We start from the raw sequence: 23100 nt of genomic DNA, 5'->3' as shown, positions 1-23100 counted from the left end.
TTCTTTTCTATTTTCTCCTCAGCATTTGGTCTATATAAGCCATTCAATTTTTTTGATCTGCCTTTTTGCCCTTCTCTGTACTTTTACTCATGCTGTTAAATCCTTTGGGATGAGATGGACAGAAGTGTGTTCAATATTCAAGACATAACACAGCCTTAAACAATGGCACAGTGATGTTCTGTGCTTTGTTATCTAATCCTTCAATAATAACTTACAATATTTAATCTGACAACTCATTAGCTTTTGAGGTCTGAATGGAGGTTTACAATGAATTATACACAAAAAAATCAAATATATCTAAAAAAAGCTTTGTCCATATTATAATGCAATAATACTCATAGATCAGAGCTAAACTTTCACAGCCACCTGCTCAGAATAGCTAATGTATCCCAATAGAGCTCAATATCCATATCATAATTTTCAAAACTCCAGCACTGAAATAAAAGATACGTCACTTGATCCAGAGAAGAGAGAGATGAATTGGGGATACAGCTTGAAAGAAGGGAAAAAATATAACATCACAGATGATGTTAGTTGTAAACTAAAGGAAAAAATGTCTGATTTACTAAAGAGAATGGAACCTAGATGTTGTTATGGTAAATTGTTAATTAAAATGCAAAAGATGAGTCTGACTTCAAGAAATGAGGAGAACTTTGAGATGATTATGATGCTTGGCCATTTGAAATCTTTGTGATTTATTTAACAAAATTCCTAGCTTCCAGAGTACAGCTGAACTCAAATTGCTATCTCTAGACTTCTTTCCCTCCAAATGGTTCTCTTGCCGTCGGCTTAAAAATAGATGTTGCTATTGTATTTTTTTAATGCACTCTGCACAGTGGCAACTGCAGCCAGAGAGTGACAATATGTGAGACATTCCCCTGAAGCCTGTGGTGCAGACAATGGTGAGTCAGGCTGTTCCCTGCAACTCATAGAGATCCACCAGTAAATTCTGTGAAACTTAGCAGCATTCAAAAAAGGCCTCAAATATTAAGCATAATTAAAAAGTATACCCCTTTTCTTATTTAATTTTTCTCTCATTTTCTGGCATTTTCTGTTTTTTCAGGAAAAAAAGGTTGGGGAGTAGTTCAGTATTTAGGAAGTTTACATCTATCCAACTTTGATTACGAATCAATCAATCACAGGCTTTTCTTCCTTTTTTCTTTCCTCCCAGAAACCAATAATCATGCAATGAGTCAGAGACCTCATTCCTTCACTCACTTTTTATGATAGTAACTGCTTTGACTTTGGCAGCTCAGAACTGTTGTAAAAGTGTGATTGGTAGTTATTGTGTAAGCAACAGCTTTGTCAGAACAGTTCTGATAATTCTTCCAAGTAATGGCGATATAAAGTGAGATATAAATAAATATGTCATAGGCAGCTCAGTCGACTATTAGTCAGTTGAATGATGCGAAAGTCCCAATTAATTGCATACAAATAGTTTACTTCAAGAAAACTTCCTGCAGAAGTCTTCAAAACTTTATACCAGGTTATTAGTGAGGATTATTAAATAAAGCAAATCTTCATGCACTTTAATTGACATCAAAAGCTTTGTATAAGCAAATAAAATTTATTCTTTTCTTGGGAAACCTGAGATGGTTTGTTTTGTATTTTCTGCCAACATACATTTCTTTCTAGACAAATTGAGACCCAACTGAAAAAAAAGTTATTTTTGTGTGGACTTTTTAACTTTTAACTTCTTCTTGGAAAGAAGTGATTCATCCTATGAAGGACCTGGTCTTCACTTAACTATTAAAGAAAATGAAAATGAAGGGGGTTTGCCATAGAGCTACCAGCCTCTGTGTGCAACATTTTGAAAAGACAGATGAAGTAAACTAAGAAGTGCTTGGGTATCTTCTATTTCCCACTGTAATTATTGCTCTATAAAGAGTTTATCTCATGAGCAATCACTGACTGCTCAGATCTTCTAATGAATACTTAAAATATATGGCAAAGGAGATATTTTGGTTATCACCAGATCTCTTTGAAGGTATAAGCAAAATAATTTGTCTGTCAAAATAGAAAATAATGGAGAAGATTGTTTCCTCCTTGCACATCATGAAAGCATTGATCAAAAAAACTGTTTTAATGAACAAGAATAACACTTACCTTGACATTTGCTGGCATATTAAAGATTTCATGAATAAATAGTGGGAAATAAACATACCTTTAAGCACTCCAATTGAACTGAAGCATGACATTTTAATTTCCTTAAACCTTGGATCTTCTAGTCATTTGCATCAATGACACATCAGAGCCTCTAGGACTCTGTTCTTGGGTTTGAATTTTCATTGGTATTTTGTTTCTATGAACTACGCTTTACAGTGTTTTTTAGAAGTCAGTCAATTTACAAAATCAATCCCATCAAGATTTTTCTTTCTCATGCCAAACAGCGCCATGCTATAGCAGCGCTGCAGAGTGCACCAATTCCTGCAGGAAGCAGGCTGGGAAAGCTGATTGATAGAGTCAGAAAGCCTCAAGATTGGGTGCATTCAAAATTCCTGTAGATTGATTTCTATATATAGTACGCTGTATTCCTACATGTTTTTTCAAACACAGATCCCAGATCAGAGCCAGTCCTGCAGGGTCTGGGAAGACAGAAACACTCTTTTCCTTTCCTTACTTCCAAGAAGTGCCTGGCTCTCCACCCAACATGACCCTTTGGGCTGCTAAACTGGGCACTACACTTTCCTTCACCATTTATTTGTCTTCTTTCACATCCTTTGTCCCTCCCTGGCAGAAAACACAGTTACATCTTAGAATGGTTGCATTTGATGGTTTCTTTGGGCTGATGAAAGAGCGAGGCAACAGACAGGTTCCACATATTTATCTTCTTAACATAGCACAGAGCCATCAGCCCTTGGCAATAAGTAAGGGCAATTAAGAGTCTGGCCAGTCATTTATCAGGCATGTACTGCATCAGAAGTTATACACTGCTCCAGGCAACTGAGGAGGACATAGAACACAAGAGTCCATCTCCAAATCCCTGATCAGATGCCTTCATTGCAAATCTTGGAGAAATTACATTGATCTTAACATATGACAACATCTTCAATGCCTAATAAAAAGATATAATGGGAGATTATTTTTTTCACTACAGAGGGGGCTGATCAGAATATTTGGAAAACCACAGTCTGTGTTTTTTATGGAAAATATGTCTCAATTTTTTTGACCGTTCTGATGGCTCAAAATTAATTTGTTACTCTGGAGGGCTTTTTTTCTGAACAGCTTTTATAAACACATTTCAGGTTCAGCATCATTCTTCCTCCTCCAAGGCAGACAGGCCTGAGACTCAAATTGCATTTATGAGGTTCTCCCCATTCTACTTGGACTCTTTACAATGTCTCTCCTTGTTCAGCCCCTAATTCTAGAAAAGCAAGGTAGCCTCCAGGGATTTACAGAGTGTGCATTAATGATGCTCAGCAGACATGAAGTTTCATGCAACATGCTCTGAGAAACTGCCTTGAATGCTGGGGAACTTGAATGCTGATTTATTTTTTTTTTTGTCAGCTACAAGGTTTTTTTTGAAAGATGCCTGTGTTTCATGCTGTCCCAGTTATAAAATGCTTCAAGACAAACATCACCTTAAACTACACATTTTTGTATTAAAACAGAGAATTCTTCAGTGCTTTACAGATTGTGACCTTTCTTCAGAGCAAATAATGCCATTCTTTTATTCTTTGTTCTCAACTTTGTTTTCAAGGCTACATCCAAAGTGCTTGGCTTGTTTACCCTGTTCTTAAGGCACCTTTTTTGCTTCTCAGGAGATCAGAACCACTAAACTGAAATTCCCTTAGTGATGGAAACTAGACAGAATTTGTTGCTTTAAAACAAACCAAAAAAAAACCCCAAAAAGCAATAAAACCCAGAAAAGCAACAAATTCTTTAAAAAAGAAGCTTTATTACTCAAGGTACATATTAAATTTAATCAGTTTAACCTTTTACTCAATATTAAAGATGTCCAAAAATTTCCTCCCTCCCCAGTAATTTTCTTATGGCCACTGAAGAAAATCTTAATATTACCTAAAATATCTTTTCAGAAGCTTAGGTCCTTGCTTATGCATGCTACGAAAGACCATATTCAAAATTACAAGTCTAATCATCTCCAACTGCATCTGCCATAGCATCCTCCAGCCCATATTTGTACTGATCTATCATCAAATTCTGGAGGCAGTGTTAAAAAAAAGTGATCAACAAGTCCTCTAAAAATGCATTGAAATTCAGATCCTCTTCTGATGAGTATTACCAGACACAAAACAACACTCGATAGAACACATTTCAGCACCTCAAGGTATTTTCAATATCAACAGTCACATTCATTTGCAGCCTCAGAATGAGGAAAACATCAAACTATATTTCTTTCATTAAAGTTTGAAAAGGAATGATCTTTTGACCGCTGAGAGTAAAGCCAAGTGGCTAAATAATCCTCCACTGAGAGGGCTAAGTTCCCTGTCTTCTGCTCCATTCTCTCCCCTATATACTCTTACTTTGTCACCCAAAAATTATTTTACTCTCATAAGCAATTTGCTATGGACATAAAAAATCAGCTTTCATGCATGCAAACGTGTGTCAGCATCCTTAGTGCAGCACCAGTCAGGGATTTGCTGTATAAGCCATAGCAGAGTGCCTAGCATTCTGCTAAAATTTCCTGCATGTTCTCCTCAGAACTATTTATGAGCTGCAAACTAGAGCTATGCACACACACACATATATACATATATATATACACACACACACATACTTTTACAGCTGGAGAGACTGTCCTCACACTTTTTGCCTAAAATACGTTGGGCTTTTTTTCTCTTCACCCTCCTTTCAAAAGCAACATTTTGCAGAGACTCAGGCTGAAATGTGAACTATTTTTCTGGCTAGCAATCTTCTAGCAGCTCTTGTAACTTTCTCAAGGACAAAGTAAAGGGCATAAGTAATTAGGCACACACTGATAACACATGTACAAATCAAGATGCCCTACTGAGCAGTCTCTCACTCCATTACTGTTTTTATCTTTGTTGAGTTTAATTTGGTAACGTTTTACTTTGTTGGTTTTAAATCATCTCCAGGAGCACACAACTCCTTTAAGATCCTCGGGAAATCCAAACCATAGCAATTAGTAGCTATCACCTACCCATGAGGTGGCTGGATTGATACAGAGCTAGAGTAGGGCTGGTAGCAAATAGTGAAATGTGGAACTTCACCAACTTTACAAAGAAATCAGAACAAGGTCATGATCAGTCAGGACAGCTCCAAATCTACTGATACTCTCATTAACTACCACCATTATCCATCACAATGTTGTCCCAGTGTTGTACTGAGTACTATTGTTGGAAATTTATGCCTTTATGTTCTTTGCCAGTCTTTCCTTCAGTATTTCATCTCAAAACACTGGAAGAGAGGGAGTCAAGCTGCAAACAGCATGGTTTGGAGCTAGAAAACCAAAAGTACACAAGCCTATCTATCAGTGGAAGGAAGAAGAGTAAGGAGAGAGAAGAGTAGGAAAATGTGACCAAAACAAGCAATATCTCTCTAATACAGGTCTACCTCAAATGTGACACTGGTTGAATACATTCTAATTTAAATATTGATAATTCCTAAGACTCATGCTGAATAGATTCACATTCACTAATCAGAGCTTTCTAATTCTTCATTGCAACAGATTTAGCTTATCATTCCTGCCTTCATCCAGATTTGCTTGTTCCTCACAGCCCTCTCAAATGTATCAGGCTATTTCCATAGCTGGAACTCAAAATTAATTTTCAAAAGACTAAAATATTTTAAAATAAAGAACAATAGAATATGTCAAAAAACCAAACAAAAGGCAAAATAACTTTCTGACAAGCAATCTCAGATTTCAGACCTGCTTCCATGAAAGATGCCAGACTGTGAGGTTAATACAAAGGTGTTTATTTGTTGTCTTTGAAACTCCCCAGTAGTAAACAATCCCTGTCTTAACATCTCTTTTAAGGAAGGGTCAACATCTATCCCTGTCCCCAGTCTTTGATGACTGTAGCATTTAATTAGATTTTTAAAGCTTAGGTACCTTAGCAAAACAATTTACCACACACATAGATCAGAAGATAAAATCCTACCCTCACAGTCTCCAATTTAATCCTTTAGAGGGCATTTCTAGAGGTTGGCAGCTCTGATCTTTGAGTGCTGGTTCCCTGAACAATGACTGCTTCATAAAGGATTCTTTCCTTTAAAGAGTATTGTGGGGTCATTTGTAGACAGACTTGTGTTTCAAGTAAGAATATCTTTGTTCTTCTTTGGCTCAGTTAATATATCAAGTCCCTGTCAGTAATGCCAGTGTGCTCTATCCACTCTTCTGGTGCCTACACAGGATTTCAAATGTTCACTACAGATCCTGCTCTCTCATTTGTGCTTAAGCAGCTTGAAAGGAAAACAGACCTCATAAGACCATTCCTACAGACAAAAGTGCTACTTATTTTCTACTACTGGATGTCTGGGAAGCAATCACCAGCTGTTAATTACCATGAGAGTCCTCTTCCCTTTTCAGGGACACAGCAAAGCAAATCTGGATTCCATCCATCCCACACCCAGTCATGGGGTGCTTCCTCTCACCTTAAAACTGTACCATCCTGTCATGTACCAACATGCAAAGGACTAGCAGGCCCACAGTACTTCTGTAATTTTCTTACAAGAAAAACAAAAAAACAACAACGAAAAAAAATCAAGCAAACAACACTGAAAAACTGCAATCTTCTATGATGAATTCCAAGTAGAACTGAAAAAGTCCAAGATAAGAAGCAGGAAGCTCATACTGTACCATGGAGGAATCAGCACAGTCAAAAATACAAAATTCCTGAATTACAGTAGCAGAGCACTAGAATCAATTCCCAGGGAAGGGTGTAGGCAGCCCTGCCTCTGGATGCCTTTATGAAGGCAGACACAAGTGGAGTTTGATTCTGCACTGGAGCAAGGCAATAGATGTCCCTGCAGTCCTGCTTTCTGTGATTTGGTGGGAAAGGGATAGAAGACAATACTAATCAAAATGACCAGCAGTCTTCTGTGAGAGAAGAACATTTTAGCAGACCTTCACCTGGCTTTAAAGTGCAGCACAGGTGCCTGGTCTCTTTAACAGCCTTGGTCATGATTCAATATTAAGGCAATATAAGGGAATGTTCTTGGTTAAAAAAACATAACTATTTCCTGCACACTGTGTATATGAGCTTTTTCAGAAACTGCAAGTTTTCTTTCCCCACAGGGAAGGCATGCTGTGATTTATGAACTGTAATAGTGAGCTTAATTGGGAAGGAGATATCATTGTTGACAATTTTGTCTTCACCTAGTAACTAATGGAATAAATCTGCAGGGAGCATTTATTCACTCCCCATCAGGGTTTCGGACAGTGACTTTTGGAGGCCACATAATTTCTAATGTCTCTGCAATACAATTTGCACACTGAGGCCATTGCCACTGTATCCATGAACAGCTGTCCCCAGAGCCCCAGCCTCACCCACAGCAGGGCTGCTCAAGTGGATAACAGGCACTGGATAACAGAGGGTAAAAGAAGTGGATCACAGTGCAGATATTTATCTATATCATGCAATGGTGTGTCACACAGACATCTCCAGCCCTATGAAACTTAAGTCCACTGCAAGGTCCAGATCAATCAGCAGATTGATCAGATAGGTCTAGGGCAATTTGGCCCAGGGATAAATAGCTTGAGGCAAGCACTACATGAATGGGACATGCCAGGAACTGAATATGAACAGCACTAGAGACAATTAGCTTGGCTGTCTGTCAACCATATGCCTTTACTGATTCTAGCTGGGGAGGGGTGTTGTTATATGGGTCCAGCTGGTTTGGCATTTGTTGTTTATTTAGTGACAAAACATTAATTTAGAAGGCAGGCATTTAAGCTTTCTCTTGAGCATATTTTCATTGCCATTATAGTTCCTGCTAGTGTACTTCCCCTCCACTATGACCAATTTCAGTCATTCAGGACTGAGTTCACAGAGCCAAGGGACCCACATCAGAAACATCCATGTTATAAGAATGGGGCTCAAATCAATTTTCCCTGTCCAGAGGGAAAATCTATCTCACCACGTGTTTAGAGTCTATCAGGTTGTGTAAGGTGATGCAGAGGACATCCTAAATCAAAATTCAGTGTTCATAGGCTAAACCCTGCAGATTCTTAAGTAAACAGAGGATTCATTGAGCTAATGGACCACTCAAGCATGTAAACTCACATAATTGTTTGCATGACATCAGTCACAGGCATCTCAGAACAAACTCTGCACTGCTTGTATTGACAAGTGCCTCATAAATAGCACAGACTGAATGTCACTGTCATTCTGGGCAATACATCCCTGCCAGTATGAGGGCAGAGATTACTGTCATGAGCTGCAGTCCCTCTTCACAACGGGGATTTCTGGTTTCCATTGGCTGATTCAAGATGGTGCAGCTTGCATTGTAAAAGAAGCCTTTCACAGTAGAAGAGAACTTTTACAGGAGAAGAGAAGAATAACTTGAAAGAGAAGAAGACACAGATTATAGAAAGGGTTGTAGAGAAGTTCTACACTCTATGGAGTACTCCTATAGCTGCTCTGATTCCCACCCCACTTAAGATAGGAATGCCAATCTTTCTTCATATTTGAGTGTCCAGATCAATAATTTTTCTTCTTAACAAAAGGGAGCAGAACGATTCTGTTTCATCCTATTCTATACTGAGTCCTAAAACTATCTTACTGCTCTCTAGACATTACTGATGTACCTACTTCTGGATAGCACAAACAGCTCCCTTTCATTATGCAATTTTTACTCTAGGGCCATTTGTGGTTGTTCACATTTACTTAAGGTACAAATCTTTCCTCCTCAGAAGAACAAAATATTTTTTCTTCTGATGAGGGAAAGCCTAAAAGTCAGTTTTCACTGTTATTACCTTTTGTACTATCATGTCAACACTCTGAAAAATGGAAAGATTCCCTTCCACACAATTCAAGGCTCAAGGCTGATATTCTTTTCTCCCTATTAACATCCTAATATATGTTAAATGGCAACCCAAATTCACTGATTACTCATTTTGGCCTTGACTTTAATGATCTACTGATAGTACTTTTTTTTTTTTTCAGCAGAGACTACCTACTTTCTTAAGTCATGAGGGTACAGCACAGAAGTAAAGGCACTTCATTATCTTTTGATATTCCCCTTCAGTTTCTCAAGGTTGTTTCACTCTACAATTATAACAGGACAACAAAAGAAAGCCTCTTTACACTGTTCAGGAAAACTAGAAGTAGTTTCTGTGTGATCACAAAAGCCAGGTATGGAACTCACCAATAGTTGTTTACCAGATTGAAGTAGTTTTCAACATTTTTCAATTTACAGCTTCTGTGCAGACTATTACATTGCTAATTTAACTTCTATGCCAACAGGCTTAGCTTGGTTTGTTACACATAGAAACACCTCGAACAAGCCATTGGGTCCCAGGTAGAAAACAGTGCCAAGTATTTGTATTTCTTGAGCACTCTTCATACATCACATGTCCCTATTCACTATTTAGCAAAGCACCTCTCACTCCCAGGGAATTTTAGGTAAAAAAAAAAAAAGAATACAGACATGTAGGTTATCTACATGCAAAATGTAATCGTGCAACCTTTTCCTCCCTTAGAAGTGATAGCAAAAATCTCTAAAAAAATGCAGGGAGACCACTGGCATTCTATTGCACTTCCATGAGCAAGCAAGAAATCAAAGGATCTCCTGGTGAAATTATATCAGTGACTTCTGTGGAATTTTCAGAAGTTTCTTGTCCTTTCCACATACTTCTGCAATAAGTTGCAGCTAGAAAATGTACATCTATTGAAAGGTAAGCAGGCAGGGGTCTTAGCATTCCTTGAATTCATACCAATAATGTCAGAGTTCATCAGTGATGACTCAAATCCCATGACATCCCTTCTAAGAGACCTGCCAGCTTCCACACCTAATTATACACAGACACTAATGTTACAAAGGGGACAATCACTTGTTTGATTAGCATCTCCTCTGGATTCTCAGAGAATCTTCCAAGACAGAGGGCTGTTATCTTCCCCCGTTAGCTTTTCCTTGATCCCATTCCCCTCTTGTCCCCTTGCCCTTAATCTTTATTTCAATAATCTTAACTCCTAGAAAGGTGACAGAAGCCAGCAGCAATATTTCTTTCTCCAGCTTCACAATAGGTAATCTCTTGCAATATCATTTTAATAACAGAAGGACAATAAAACATAGTCTGAGAAAAAGCACAAAGAGAAGGGGAGAAAGATGCACAAACATGAATGATAAAAAAGCAGGGTGAGAATATGTCCTCAAGTTTTTCTTAGGGCATTTTTTTTTTTTTTTTTTTTTTTTTTTGTGTCCATGAACCCAGTAGAGCAAGTGCTATATGGAATTTCCTCTTAGGTCCTGAAGTTCTAGGTTCAATAATGAGTTTCTATTTCAACAACAGCAACATCCAAGATGTCTCTAACTCAATATGATATAGGGAAAATGAGCATCTTTTATTGTATTTCACTGAGATATGGGGCATTCTGTGTTGTGTAATGCAAAGCACACCTGAGCTTTAGAAGTAGCATATCCCATGCTAAACTCTTCAGTGAAAATTACTTATACTTTGATCTTCTTGATTTGACTTCATTCATTTGTTATGCTCCTATTTGCAAGGTGGACTGACATCCTAATTACCTCACAATACCTCAGAAAGCAATCAGTTAATTCCTCTTAATCGCTCCCTAATACTTAAATGATTACTAAAGTATTTATAGCTGTTACCCCAGTTTAGAGTGCAATGTTGAGTGCCTCCATTTAATGGATATTTAGTCTAGATTTTTAGGGGCAAATATTAAGTGTCATTCAAAGGCCAACTTGACATTGAAAGATCACTCTGAGTCAGAGATCTCAGTGGACTGACTCCAAAGAGCAAAGGAAACATATGATTACAATCTAAAGAATATTTTAACATTTAAGATAAGTATTCCCATCATCTTGCTGACATTAAGACCGAATAGCTATAACTGTGCATACAGATTCCAAATTAATCAATATGCCCTCATTAGATTGGGATCCATGCATCTCCTACATCCCCCCAGCAGGGATCCTGATGGTGACAGACACGTGTCATTCCCACCCACCCTGCACTGCTGCCACTGCGGCCACAACGAGCCCTGCCCAGGTCAGAACTCCCCCTGTAAATGTGTTTTGTACCTGCCTGTCTGCCCTACACCCCAAGGCCATCAGCATGTCAGCATGTTTCTCACCTGCATCACACACAACCATCATGCCTTTTTTCTGTTTCCATATCCCTGCATGATTCTGCTCATCTTTTCTCCTGCAGCATCTAAATGGCAACTTCTGCCATCATTTTGATTCCTTTTCCACACTCAACAGGAATGACTCAGACTTACCCAATAGTAACACACCTCATCCTTTACTCACATTATTCCCTCACCATTTCCAACTTGTATGATGCACAGCTCAGGTTTGCGTCTGGTGCAGTGTTTACTTACCTTGTATACGCAATCCTAAAACACAGAAGCTGAACAACATGCAGACAGTTGACTTAAGACAGTAGGACCAGATATAGCAGTTTACTTCCTGGGGACCAAGAGAAAAGATTCTAAACAGGGAGCATAAGAAGGGACAATAACATCCTCTGTGATTTATGATGCACTCTACAGTCAGAAATTAATTCACAAAATGAAAACTGATGTAACCATGTCTTTAACAATGCTTATGCAGTCAGAAAAATAATCTCTCAAATGTGTGCAATAACTCCACCTGGTGATTCTCAACAGGGTATTGTCAAGTTTAAAGCTGCTTCTTCTGAGAAAGAGAGGAGCAGAGGTGTTACACAAACTAAAGACCTAATCTGTAACATTAGCAGCACAGTTCTCATACAGTACATCCTACACGCTGTTAGCCTTTATTTGGCTGTACCTGTAGATTGCATGCATAAACTAAAACATGTATAAATAGGAATGTAGTACCCTCCCTGCCCACAGAATATATTTCATTTTATTGAGGGAACCACCGACATCCTACAGGAGATTACACGTACAGACATAATTTCTAACTTTAAATTACTACATTCATACAAAAAGCATCACTCCTTCTTCCAAAACTCATTCTTCCTTCTCTAGGAATGGGGCATAACACTGCAGATGACATTCAAAATGAAAAGCTGAGAAGCAAATACACCAAACCTTCCCTCCCCCTCTGTTTAAAGCACTGCTTCCCAGGACTGCCCAAGTTGGTCCTCCAGAGAAAATTGATTTTTGATACTGGCACCAGAAACTACTGAGGATTGAAAAGTACAGCATTGTTATCCTATAGATGTAATAAAAGCATTTCTCATGCTTTTCAGACTAAGAGAGGAACCATGCTAAATGTCTTGCCTCTCACACCTTATTTTAAGATAAAGTTTTCCAGGGCCTTCACAGAACTTTTCAAATAGACAGACCTAATTCTCTACAGTAAATTTGTAAATTTCTAGGTAAATTTTTGATGTGTGCACACTGACATACATATATATATATATATATGAGACTACATTTCCTAGAGGTTCTGCTAGTGAGACTCCTCAGCCTGCTGATAAGCAATGATGTCATACTGTTATCAACAACTATAACATGCCTTGCTAAAGCATACAAAAAAATCTTACCTATAAGCATTTCCTAAAATAAGTATAATAAAAGTAAAAAGCATTTGAATAAAAACAAGGTTTTCAAAATATTTTCTTCAAACACAAATTTTTCTCAGTTTGTAATGGGAAAGAAAAAAAATCTTAAAGGGTTATCAAAACTCTTACAGGTTTGCAGAAAACCAGTAGAAAGCTTTTTGAGTAGAAGAATCATCTGACATTAGAAAAATAGAATCTCATACACCTTTTACCAATTAGATCATATTTCAGAGAGCACTGGTATGAAAATGGTAAATCATTGCAGTAAAAGATCACTGGACAAATACCAATACTAAGATGAACTAAACCACACCTCGTTTTTCCTGCTAAGTGGGGTCTCTCTCACTTTTTCTCTGCTGGATTTTATGATGTAGTCAGTGTACCTACCAGGGAAACCCCTTTAAAAGGAAGGGATTCATTCCTACTGATTGCTAAAAGATATTTTATTTGGTGCAAATTACATAGCTGTGCCTTAGGAAAGAAAGGGGCAGGACTTCTGGTAAGTGTCTTTGCCATGAAATTAATAAAGTCACAGAAGGAAGTCCTGCTCAGCTCTGCGACCATGTGAGTGAGAAAATCCAGTTGTGTTGCCCTGGATTTACTTTCAAGAAGTGAGAGATGTCACCCTGGAATAAGGCGTACTGCCTCAAAGGGCTGGTTTTTTATACTGTGTCAGGATCAGAAACAACTCATATAACAGTCAGTCTGAAAGTCCACCCTGCCCTCTGAAAACACATGGAAAAACAGTCTTAAAAATGAGAGCTGTGCTAAGTTACTGTTTATTTATGACAGAGAAGCAAAAGGATACTCTGGGGTATCTGAACTTTATATGGGTACAAGCAGGAGCTTAGCATAAATATAGCTTGCACACTGACTGGCTAGGGAAGTGTAAAGCTGGCTAGATGGGGAGGTAGAAATATACTTAAGGAGCAGAAAGATGTTCTACTTCATCAAATTCAGGTTTCTGTTCTCTTTTTCACTCAAAGTTGTTGGTTGAATCTGCATAGGCTGTTGAGCTGAATCATAAGGGGAGAAAGTTATGTAGAAAAACCTTCAATTAAGAAAAAGAGACACCTCCAAAAAAAAGCATTCAAAAAACTCCTCAACAACCAATCCAAATTTCATTCAGTTTGCTGTAGGATCCCCAGAAATATTTCTAATCTCATGTACTTGTTAAGGAGGGTGGAGGAGGTGGGCAAGAGCCAGTTAATTCTTAGTGGCACACTAAGCAGGTCCACATTATCCCATCATTTTATACAAGCCTGCCATATTCCTCAGGTGGTAAAGTCATTTACACATCTACCTGAACTGTATTTTTCTTTATGACAAGGACAAATGTCTGTATTTGTTGAGCATCCTCGTTTTTCCTTCAACCTCATTAATGCTGCCACAAGTCACTAGTGCCTCTGAAGAGAATGGAGGTGCAGCAGATGTGTGCTCCTTGGAGCCTTGACTACACTGCTGTGAAGGAGCCAGAGGAACAGAGAGCTAGTTGAAACAGCTCTTTCAGAAAATTACTTCTTTTCCTTAATATCACACTTGAATTAGAAAGGAAAAGTCAGAATATACTTCATCCTAAATCACCCAGAAGTGTAGACAGAAGAGCTCTTTGCAGCACAGACCTGTGCAGAGACACTGAATCATTAATATTTATAAAGCAGAACTGCCCTGGCTCAGTTGCTAATGTGGTTATGCTGTTTCCAAGCTACATGCAGCATTTTCCTGTTATTGCACAAAGTAATGACCAGACAGTAACTCAGAGTGACAATGCACACAGTAATCACTCTGCAGGGCTCTCAGTGGGCACAGCCATGGGTATACATTGTGTATGAACTGACTTTGGGGTACATGGCATCCTGGGTTCAGTAACTCCTCATTCAAAAGTGCTTCCCACCTTAGTCTGATGCCCTATTTTCATGCTACTGGCTCTTTGTAACCAACCCATTTTGCTTCTGAATAATAATAATAATTAATAGAGATGCTGATTTTTCCCACCCCTGCCAATGCCCCTTGTTAGTACTTCTGCTCCTTCACCAGCAGATTTGTCTCAGTTAAGTTCAGCTGTTCAGAGAAAGTGCAGCAGTTTAAGAGTTCACAATCAATGAAAAGAGAGAGGAGTCTCTGGAGGCTGATTCATAACAAAGACACCTTAGGATGGGCTCACTCCGTTTCCTTCTCTTCACCGATGGCACATGAAGAATGGTATGACAATTTAGACTGAATAACTGTTTGTTGGCTTAAGACAGTTCTTGTGCAGATGATCCATGCACTTAAAACAGCTATATTTTAAAAAAATCATTATTAGCAGATATCAGAACTTCAGCATAACTGTTTGATGCACTTACTTTCTCAAAGTGAATATACTTTCACCAAAAAATTGCTGTTTGTTTGCCTAGATTGGTCCAATGACCAATATGATCCCACTCCATAACAGGAAATGTATCCCTTTTATTCACAAAAGTATTTCTGAATCATTCCACAGGTTCCACCCATTAAGAATCACCACACAGGAAGGAATACAGTAATAGCAGTCCTGAGCATGGTGGCACTTTTCAAGGCTGTAACTCCTGAACACATTACTGTGCAAATATCATACACATATATTAGTCAGACAGAAGCATATTTGTTTTTATTCCTTGCAACAAGTCCATAATGATTCCATAAAGAGATGGAAATTGCATGCAAGGTCATTATATCAAGCATGAAAATTTGACATTTTCTGTAGTTAAAAAATTATTTTTAACATTTGCTTATTTTTAAGTCATCTAGAAAAACCAAACTCATTATGTCCTTCAGCCATATGAGTTATAACAGCCCATGGAAAGCACCGAGTGGGAAAGTATGTACTGAAGAAATTAGTATTCCTGAATGGGGATGTTATATTGTTAGAGACTGAAAAACCCACACACATCACGCACATAGTACCATCACTTTTACACCCATCCTTTTTTTGACCTTCTTTTCTCACACATTTAGTGAATCCAGCAGGGGTAAACAGGGAACTCTGGGTTCCAAGCGTGTAGTGTCACCCACTACCACTCCCAGCTGCACTGAGCCTGATATTGGCAGCAATTAGTCACTGGTAGCCTTGCTGAAGGCTGTGATTTCAGAGGAACTGCCACCTCCCACCCCAGGCTGACCCAGGGCCATCACAGCCCTGCAGCTTTTCACAATGCCCAGCACCAGCAGCTTCATAGGAACTGTCAAGAGGCCCTTGAAAGTAATGTTAAAAGACAGCTTAAGGTCTCAGCTCCTACCAGGAAATACCTTTCTTCTCACAAAAGCACAGAAAGGCTAGAAACACTTCAGAGAGTCACAATCTGGAGTAAAAGAGAATCTGCAAAAGCTTGAGGGTCCATGTCCCCACTCCAACTGAGCTAGGAATATAGAAGTGTCTGGGACCTTTGTCATCCCTAATGAACCGCTGTCTTCCTCAGTCTGACAGGTTTATAATATCTGTTAACTCCTGTTTATAATACCTCACTTAACTCCTACTGAGAAAGAAAAAACAGTCTGACAGATTAACATAAGAGTTTACCTGTAATTGTGTTGTTCTATTTCCTAGCTGAGCTTAAAATCACACTCTCCTTTTTATTTATATATCATCATAGATATGCTTAGCCAGGGAAGAAATCAAATCACAAGGACATTTTCTTTAATCTGGTATGTGCAGTTATTATTTCATCATGGAGGATTGAATCCCAGGTGGTTTCACTATCAGGGTATGGGATGCTCACTAACTTATATTAGTACTTTAATTCCACACCTCTTTTGGGTTTGATTGTTTATAGGTGTAATGCAGAGTTTATGAAGTTTCATGAAACAATTAAGAGTTAAAAAGAAAAATTCAGATGGATTTTGCACACTGTGAAACTCCTGGCAAAAATGCCTCTAGTTCAGTGGAGAAGGCCAAACTTACCCCAGTGTGTTGAGATTATGCTTCAATATACCCTTACATTCTAAAAAGATGTTGTTGATTATCTGTATCCTAGAGGAATTACTGTCACATACAACTCTCTGTAATCCATTTATGTACTTTGCTAGTTTAAAAGGTATAATCCAAATCCTGTAATCTGCCTTATGTGAGTCACAACAATTAATGTCAGCAGAAACTGCTACTTTCAGTTGAGCAAAATTCCAGGGCTGATCTGACTGAAGGAAAAGAAATGGGAGAGCAAAGTCTCCTTTCTTTCCACAGCCCTCTTGATGTGTTTGAATTTCCAAACTGAACTATATATTCTTATATATTCACTTCAGGATTTTCCAAAAGACCCAGCAGTGGAATTGCTCAAGAGTTTCCAGATATGATTTGAGGACACATTGCACAATAAAAAGAAGATTTTACCCCACAGCTCATGGGAGCTCAAAGTGTTTGTTTTATCTTCAACATCATATTGTTGAATCAAGTGCAAATCTACCAAAAGAATTGCAAAGACTCTAACAGAGGCAAGTGCTTTACAGTATTTTTCCATATGGTTTAAAATATGACTGACCCCAAATATCATCCCCACAGCAGAGGTTGCAGAGGGAACCATTCCCCCCACTGGCTCCACTGTCCTTTGTGTCACACACAGGATTCTGAGCCTCAGGTGGAGCAGCCCTGCACCCTCTCTACTTTTGCTCAGGTAAGGGCAATCTGAGTCACAACTTGTTGAAAGCAATGGAAGCCTCAGAGCCAGACAACCAAAGAATGAAATGGAGCAGGAGGAGATAACACCAATTTGGCATTCACTATTATTTAACTGGGGCAAGTGTCTTCACCAATGGCTCTTTGGAAGGAGAATGAAAAGGAGGCTAAGCTGGCTGCTGTCATCCCCAGCTGATAATTTGTACTGAGAGATAGAAAAATATCAACTGCACTGTTAATTTCTATATTATGGAAATTAATCCTCTCATTTGCACAGCAGGAAGCCAAATTATACCATCACATGCACAAATAAATCTGACATTTTGAGAATTTGACATAGCACCACTGAGAGCTGGCTTCAGCAACACCTCCCACCTCGCAGTGAGAGCATAAGGGTGTCTTCTCTCAACAAAGGTACTGATAGAATATCAGCCAGATCCTCAACTGATGAAATTTGGCAAAGATCTCCCAGTTTAAAGAGAACAGCTGTGATCTGCCTCCCAGTAAGGCAGATAATAAAGAAAAGTGCATTTTTGAGTAGGGCAAAGAACCATTTTTCTAAACTAGCAACAGGACCTACTAAACCTTCACATTCTAGTTTCAGTAATTTCCTCTATGGAGGTTCTTCCTGCACATACTATAGTATATTTTTGTACTAAAAACATAACATCTCAACAGGCAGCACTAAATGAAAATAGTAGAGGTGGGGGAAAAAAAAAACTAACGAAAAGAACCCAACTATCTGCAGTAATACAGCCTGAGAGTTAAATACTCTGTAAAAGCCACATTGTCTGTCACTTGATTTGAATGACAACTACAAAATGCCTGAGGAACATTAAGTTTTATGAAAGAGAGAATTTCAATCTTTCTTAGTTAGCTTAGGTTTATTTACTCAAATGTAATTGTTACTCTGTATTTGAGAATCAAAGACTTTAATATAGATCACAGATTCCCTGGAGGTGGGGAATAATCATCTGCTGACTAATTTCCACTCATCCATTTTTCTCTCCTTTGTTGATCCTGTCCTCTCCATGTTTTTATTCCTAAATGTCAACTCTAGAAAGTTACTGAATACGCATCAATTATTAAAAAACAAATAGCCATTAAAATGGTTGCACTTTTGCCTAAGTCAGTGATTAGTGAAAGGAGCTGAAAAATTCATATTTCAGCAGCTGGTATAAATTGTTGACAATAAAGAGTCTGATTATAACCATTCAGCACATTCTGCTCATATCCAAAGCACTCCTACATATTTTCTCAAACTCCTAGAAACCAATTAGGTTTAAATTTTCACTTAGGAAATGTAATAAAAAGAAGACCAATCTTTCCCAGTAAACAGGAACCACACCTGCCAACTCAAGTGTCTAGCACGATCCCCATTCTTCACTTAGGAATAGAAATAGTGAATAGTCTCACCTGACTCCAGGAACTTGGGCCTCACATGTTCTGAAACAATAACAGAAATAGTTAGCAACATCACCTGAAATTCCATTAAGAAAGGCTGCAGAATGCCACTTCCACCCTCCATTTTCTTCCCCCACAGAAGCTGTTTAAGCATAACCTTGTTTGTAGTTTGTTCTTTCATACAGAAACATAATTAAGATCTGATCTGCAACCACATGCCTTAAATAAAAGGCAGCTGCTCATATGATCTGCTCATTAAGTGCTATATTCCAAATGCATACAAAGATGCCAAGGTAATTAACAAGGCACAAAAGCTTTGGGGACTTTGCAATAGAAACTCAGTTGAGACTCATCTTTACATTTACAGGATAATAGCTAGAAGTCTATGAATCTGGATTTCATTTCAAAATCTTTTTGCTCTCAGGGTGACATTTCAGAACTGCTCTTTTTGAAAAGTTACAATTTATTTTCCACTCTTATGGCTCCTAAGGATGACTTTTTGTGCTTCTAGGATCTGTTCCTTCTCCTTTCCTTTAAACTTCATGATAACATTTTGTAGAAGGATTTAAAGATTTTGAAAGTATGAAGTATTCCCATGCAGAAAGCCATTTTTATATCAACTACCACATCCAAAAGTCTATTTACCACCTTCTCCCCCACTGTTCAGCTTCTTTACTTTTCCACCCTTTTTTACTTGATAAGCCTTAACTTTTCCAAAACCCTGTATCATTACCTTGCATGGAACAAAACTCCTTCCCGTTCTCATTTCACTTGAATACTCTATTTCTTCTTTGGACAGTAAAGCAAGCAGCTAAACCAGCTGTGATAACATAGCTTTTTCTGTAAATAGCACTTAGAGGAAAGAAGAAGCTGTTGTTTTTTAAGGGTTTTCTGCCCTTATTTTCAATTAATAGGAGCCAAAAGGTTTTCTTCAGGAGCATTACCCAGAGACCTCAGTGAAAGGAAATAAATCATGGGAGGAGAATTTAAAAGCCACACCCACATTAAGGGAAATCACTTTCTTGCTGCAGATGCAATTGCTTCACCTGTAAAAGGCAAGAGAAAAGGCTTTCTTACAGACCAGTTAATTGGGTACATTTCACAGCTTTCCCAGTATCTAGCCTTCATTGTGCCTGAAGCCAAATCCCTGGTGTCCTCCAATCTTTTCAGTAGCAGTGTCATTTTTCCCTATTTTTTTTTCCTTATGAAATTCTGAGTTTTCATAACACAGTTGAAGACTGAGTAACTGAATTAAATGTGCTAGAAGCCAAAACTTGCAAAGTAATCATAGTGCTGGCTGGAAAATGTCCTTTCTTTGTCTAATAATGCAAACCTATAAATTAAATCAAAATTCAGCTAAAGTTTGAAATAAAAGTTTTTAGGGTTTTTTTTCCCCGCTTTTTGCAGGCGGAAAATTTTGGCTTTCCTCTGCCTGCAAGGTTTGCAGCAGACTAACCTACCAAAGCATTTACAGGTGTGTGGGATAGTAGACTTGTGTTTTCCCAGGTTCAGACAAAGACTTTCAATAAAGTCCTTTTTGTATGTGATTGCCCAGGCTTTACAAGGGAGAAACTCTGTAAATCCATAATTAATACTCTTCCCAGGCTACAGAAAATATTTCTAGAATCTGCTCAAGATCAAAGACCATATTTAACCACAACTACTCCACAATATAGCAGAGCTATACTTTGTGATGTACCATGGGCTCTCTTACACAGCCCATCCCAAACTTTGTGGAAGATTTTATCAGCGTGTGCCTGGGTCAGAGGGGGCTGTGAGCTGATGAGATGCTCCAGCCCAATACTGACCAAGATCTCCCTCTCTTCCTCAGGACAGCAAAAGGAGTTCAACTGAATTTCACCTCTGACACGATTGTTGTAGTCATCTTCAGAAAATCATGAAAGACAAAAGTGGGCCTTAAAATCCTTTTAAAGTCTATTTGTATTCCTATTAGCAAAGTGCAGTAATGAATAGATTCCTTTCTCTGGACTCAGGAAGGGAGTATCACATGGAGATGAAGGCATTTTAAAATATACCTAAACTGCAGGATTTCTTCTCTTTCCTTAGGGTGCCTGAAGGCCCTTCAAAGACTGAAACACAGTTCACAGATGCTGACTTTGCTAAGTTTCATCTCAGGAAAAAAAGTGAGAATAAAAATAAAATACTCTACAGCTGTATCTGCTATGTAGAGAAATAATAAATATCAGATATAGATTTTTCCTTCAAGCAAAACAAAGGGGACTGGAAAAGCATGAGCTTTGTTGTTATTTCTTATCAAAAATGGTCAAAATTATCTGACCTACAGTAGTACTAATAGCAATAATAATAATCCTGATGATGATGAATCCATAAAGATATGTATTATTTTGAGAAAGCCTGACAACAAAATACATATGTGAACCTGAGAAATGGGAAACTTGGGGAAAAAGAAAACAAACAGTCCTTTCATGAAGAATAACATAGGAGATAAATCAGCTGGGAGAACAGTGAAGTAAGGAAAAACAATTAATTTTAAAAATAGATGGATTTCCAAGGGTAGAGAGGCATGAATGAATCAGCAGATGGAAGCAACAGTGTTGGGGAAATGACCATTAAAATGTTTAGTGACCTCTGTGGAGCGATGACAAGCCCAGCCATTTGTGGCAGTGTTTCCTCAAAGCCTTGGTCCAGCTCTGGCTCTGGCTGCCCAGCAGAGCCCCCGCAGCGCCCGAGGAGCTGCCAGCAGCTCACAGTGGCTGGAGGCAGCTCAGGGCAGAGGGCACAGGTTTGTGCTGTCAAACAGCAGGATGCAATGGGATCAGACATATCCAGCAGCAGTCTCACAGGCCATACATATTTATGCATTAATGCATGGGGGTGGAAATGCAAACCCCATGGAATGAGAACTCCTTGTCCAGAGTTACTTCAGTCAAAAAGCACTTTTCTACTTGTCTAATGCTCTGACATGGCTGGTAGAAATATCACTGAACTTATCCTATTTCAGCCACACTGAATAAATGTTCATATTCATCACTTTGGTCTTTACTTCAAGAACTCATCCCGTGCATTATATATGAGGAATTTTCTCTGTCACGGTATGTATTCCCCTGTGTCAACTACCCTTTTGTCCCCAGTGGTCTCATTAAAAAAAAAAATGTTATCCTTAAGCAAGCACATTAAGAAACAGAAATGTGTGAAGAATAAAGCTGAATAATTCAAACTACTCCTTAAATCTTCATGATGATTTTAAGAAAATAATGATAATTTGATTTGCATCATCTTTAAAGATTCATCTGATTTTTACTTTTCTTATGACAGTTCCCAGATAAAGCATACAATTGCACTGTCCATTTTAACAGAATAGCTGCCCCCCAGCCTTTTTAGTCCTGTTTTCCCAGTCTCATAAAAGCCTTATCTCCAAGGGCAGGAATCCATTTCTGATCCACCAGAGTTTCTGCAGATGGTGCAAGCTGAAATGGTGGTTTTGACAAAGGGCATCTCATTTCCGCTATATAGAAATAGACTGAAAATGCTCAAGGTATCTTGTCAATGCAACTAAATGTTCAGTAACAATTTTTTGTCTCTTCCAAGTTACAACAAAATCAATGATCTAGAAGGGAAAAACTCACAAGGCCATTACTATTTTTCAGCCCTCCTTCAGTACTTTATTCTTTCATCACTTTGGTCATTCAGTTTCCAGCATCTTTCAGAGTCTGACAGGTATTTAAGAGCAGAGAAGTCAGGAAAAATCTTACAATAAAACTTCTGATTGCTGAAGAAATACAGTGTTGTGGCTGATGGGAGTCTAAGGCGTTTCTGTAACAATGGGTCACGTATTTTAAACTATTTCCTCTCTTGCAGTGGGTAAAATATAACTAGGCTTTGTTGAGGTTACTACCCTTACAGTAACAGCAACTCCTGTTTCCTCTTATGCTCTTACGCCTCCTCTTTGCATCAGCAGAAAATCTCATTTCTCACTTCTGTATGTCATTCCCTTTCATGAACACACAAATCCCACAATCTAAATGTGACAGATTTTTTACCTATTCCATCAGAATATCCAGTGCTGGAGATTTAGTGCTTCAAAGCAACTCTAGGAACCTCGCTGCATTCCTCCTTGGTAGGCTGGAAAGATATGTAAGAGACTTGCAAAGATAAATCAAAGTGTGAGATACTTTACTAAACTAGAGCAATTTTTATAGCATTTAGATGATACTGAAGTACTGTTAACCAGAGTGTAAATGATTAAACCAGTGATGAATCCCTTAGAGGAAAAAGCCATTAGGAGGTTTTAAATCCATAAAAAACCCCAGTATTATGTGCTATAAAGAGCATCAAGATGTCCTTTCCTTCCCTTTTTAATACAGTTCTCATCAGAATACTCCTGTACAGGCTTCCCAAGGCATTTTATCAGCACACTCCAAAC

General features: G+C 38.4%; 1 long non-coding RNA gene across 7 annotated transcripts in view; it reads right to left on the bottom strand.

The window, feature by feature from the left end:
• Positions 1-19669, bottom strand: part of LOC135309066 (uncharacterized) — a 63349-nt gene extending 43680 nt beyond the window's left edge. For 6 of the 7 annotated variants that reach the window (XR_010369367.1, XR_010369365.1, XR_010369362.1 and 3 more), the window contains exons 1-3: positions 19429-19669; positions 18708-18737; positions 11493-11580 (exon numbers count right to left, since the gene is read on the bottom strand). This is a non-coding gene — a long non-coding RNA (uncharacterized LOC135309066). Of the gene's footprint in view, positions 1-1508; positions 3056-11492; positions 11581-18707; positions 18738-19428 lie in introns of those variants that run through there. The other variant, XR_010369363.1, reaches the window with a different exon arrangement.
• Positions 19670-23100: the final 3431 nt, after the last annotated feature.

This window comes from Passer domesticus, chromosome 10 (genome assembly GCF_036417665.1).
Source record: "Passer domesticus isolate bPasDom1 chromosome 10, bPasDom1.hap1, whole genome shotgun sequence".
Taxonomy (NCBI): Eukaryota; Metazoa; Chordata; class Aves; order Passeriformes; family Passeridae; genus Passer; species Passer domesticus.
Note: the sequence above shows the minus strand (reverse complement) of the source record. Positions and strands in the feature narration are given on the sequence as shown.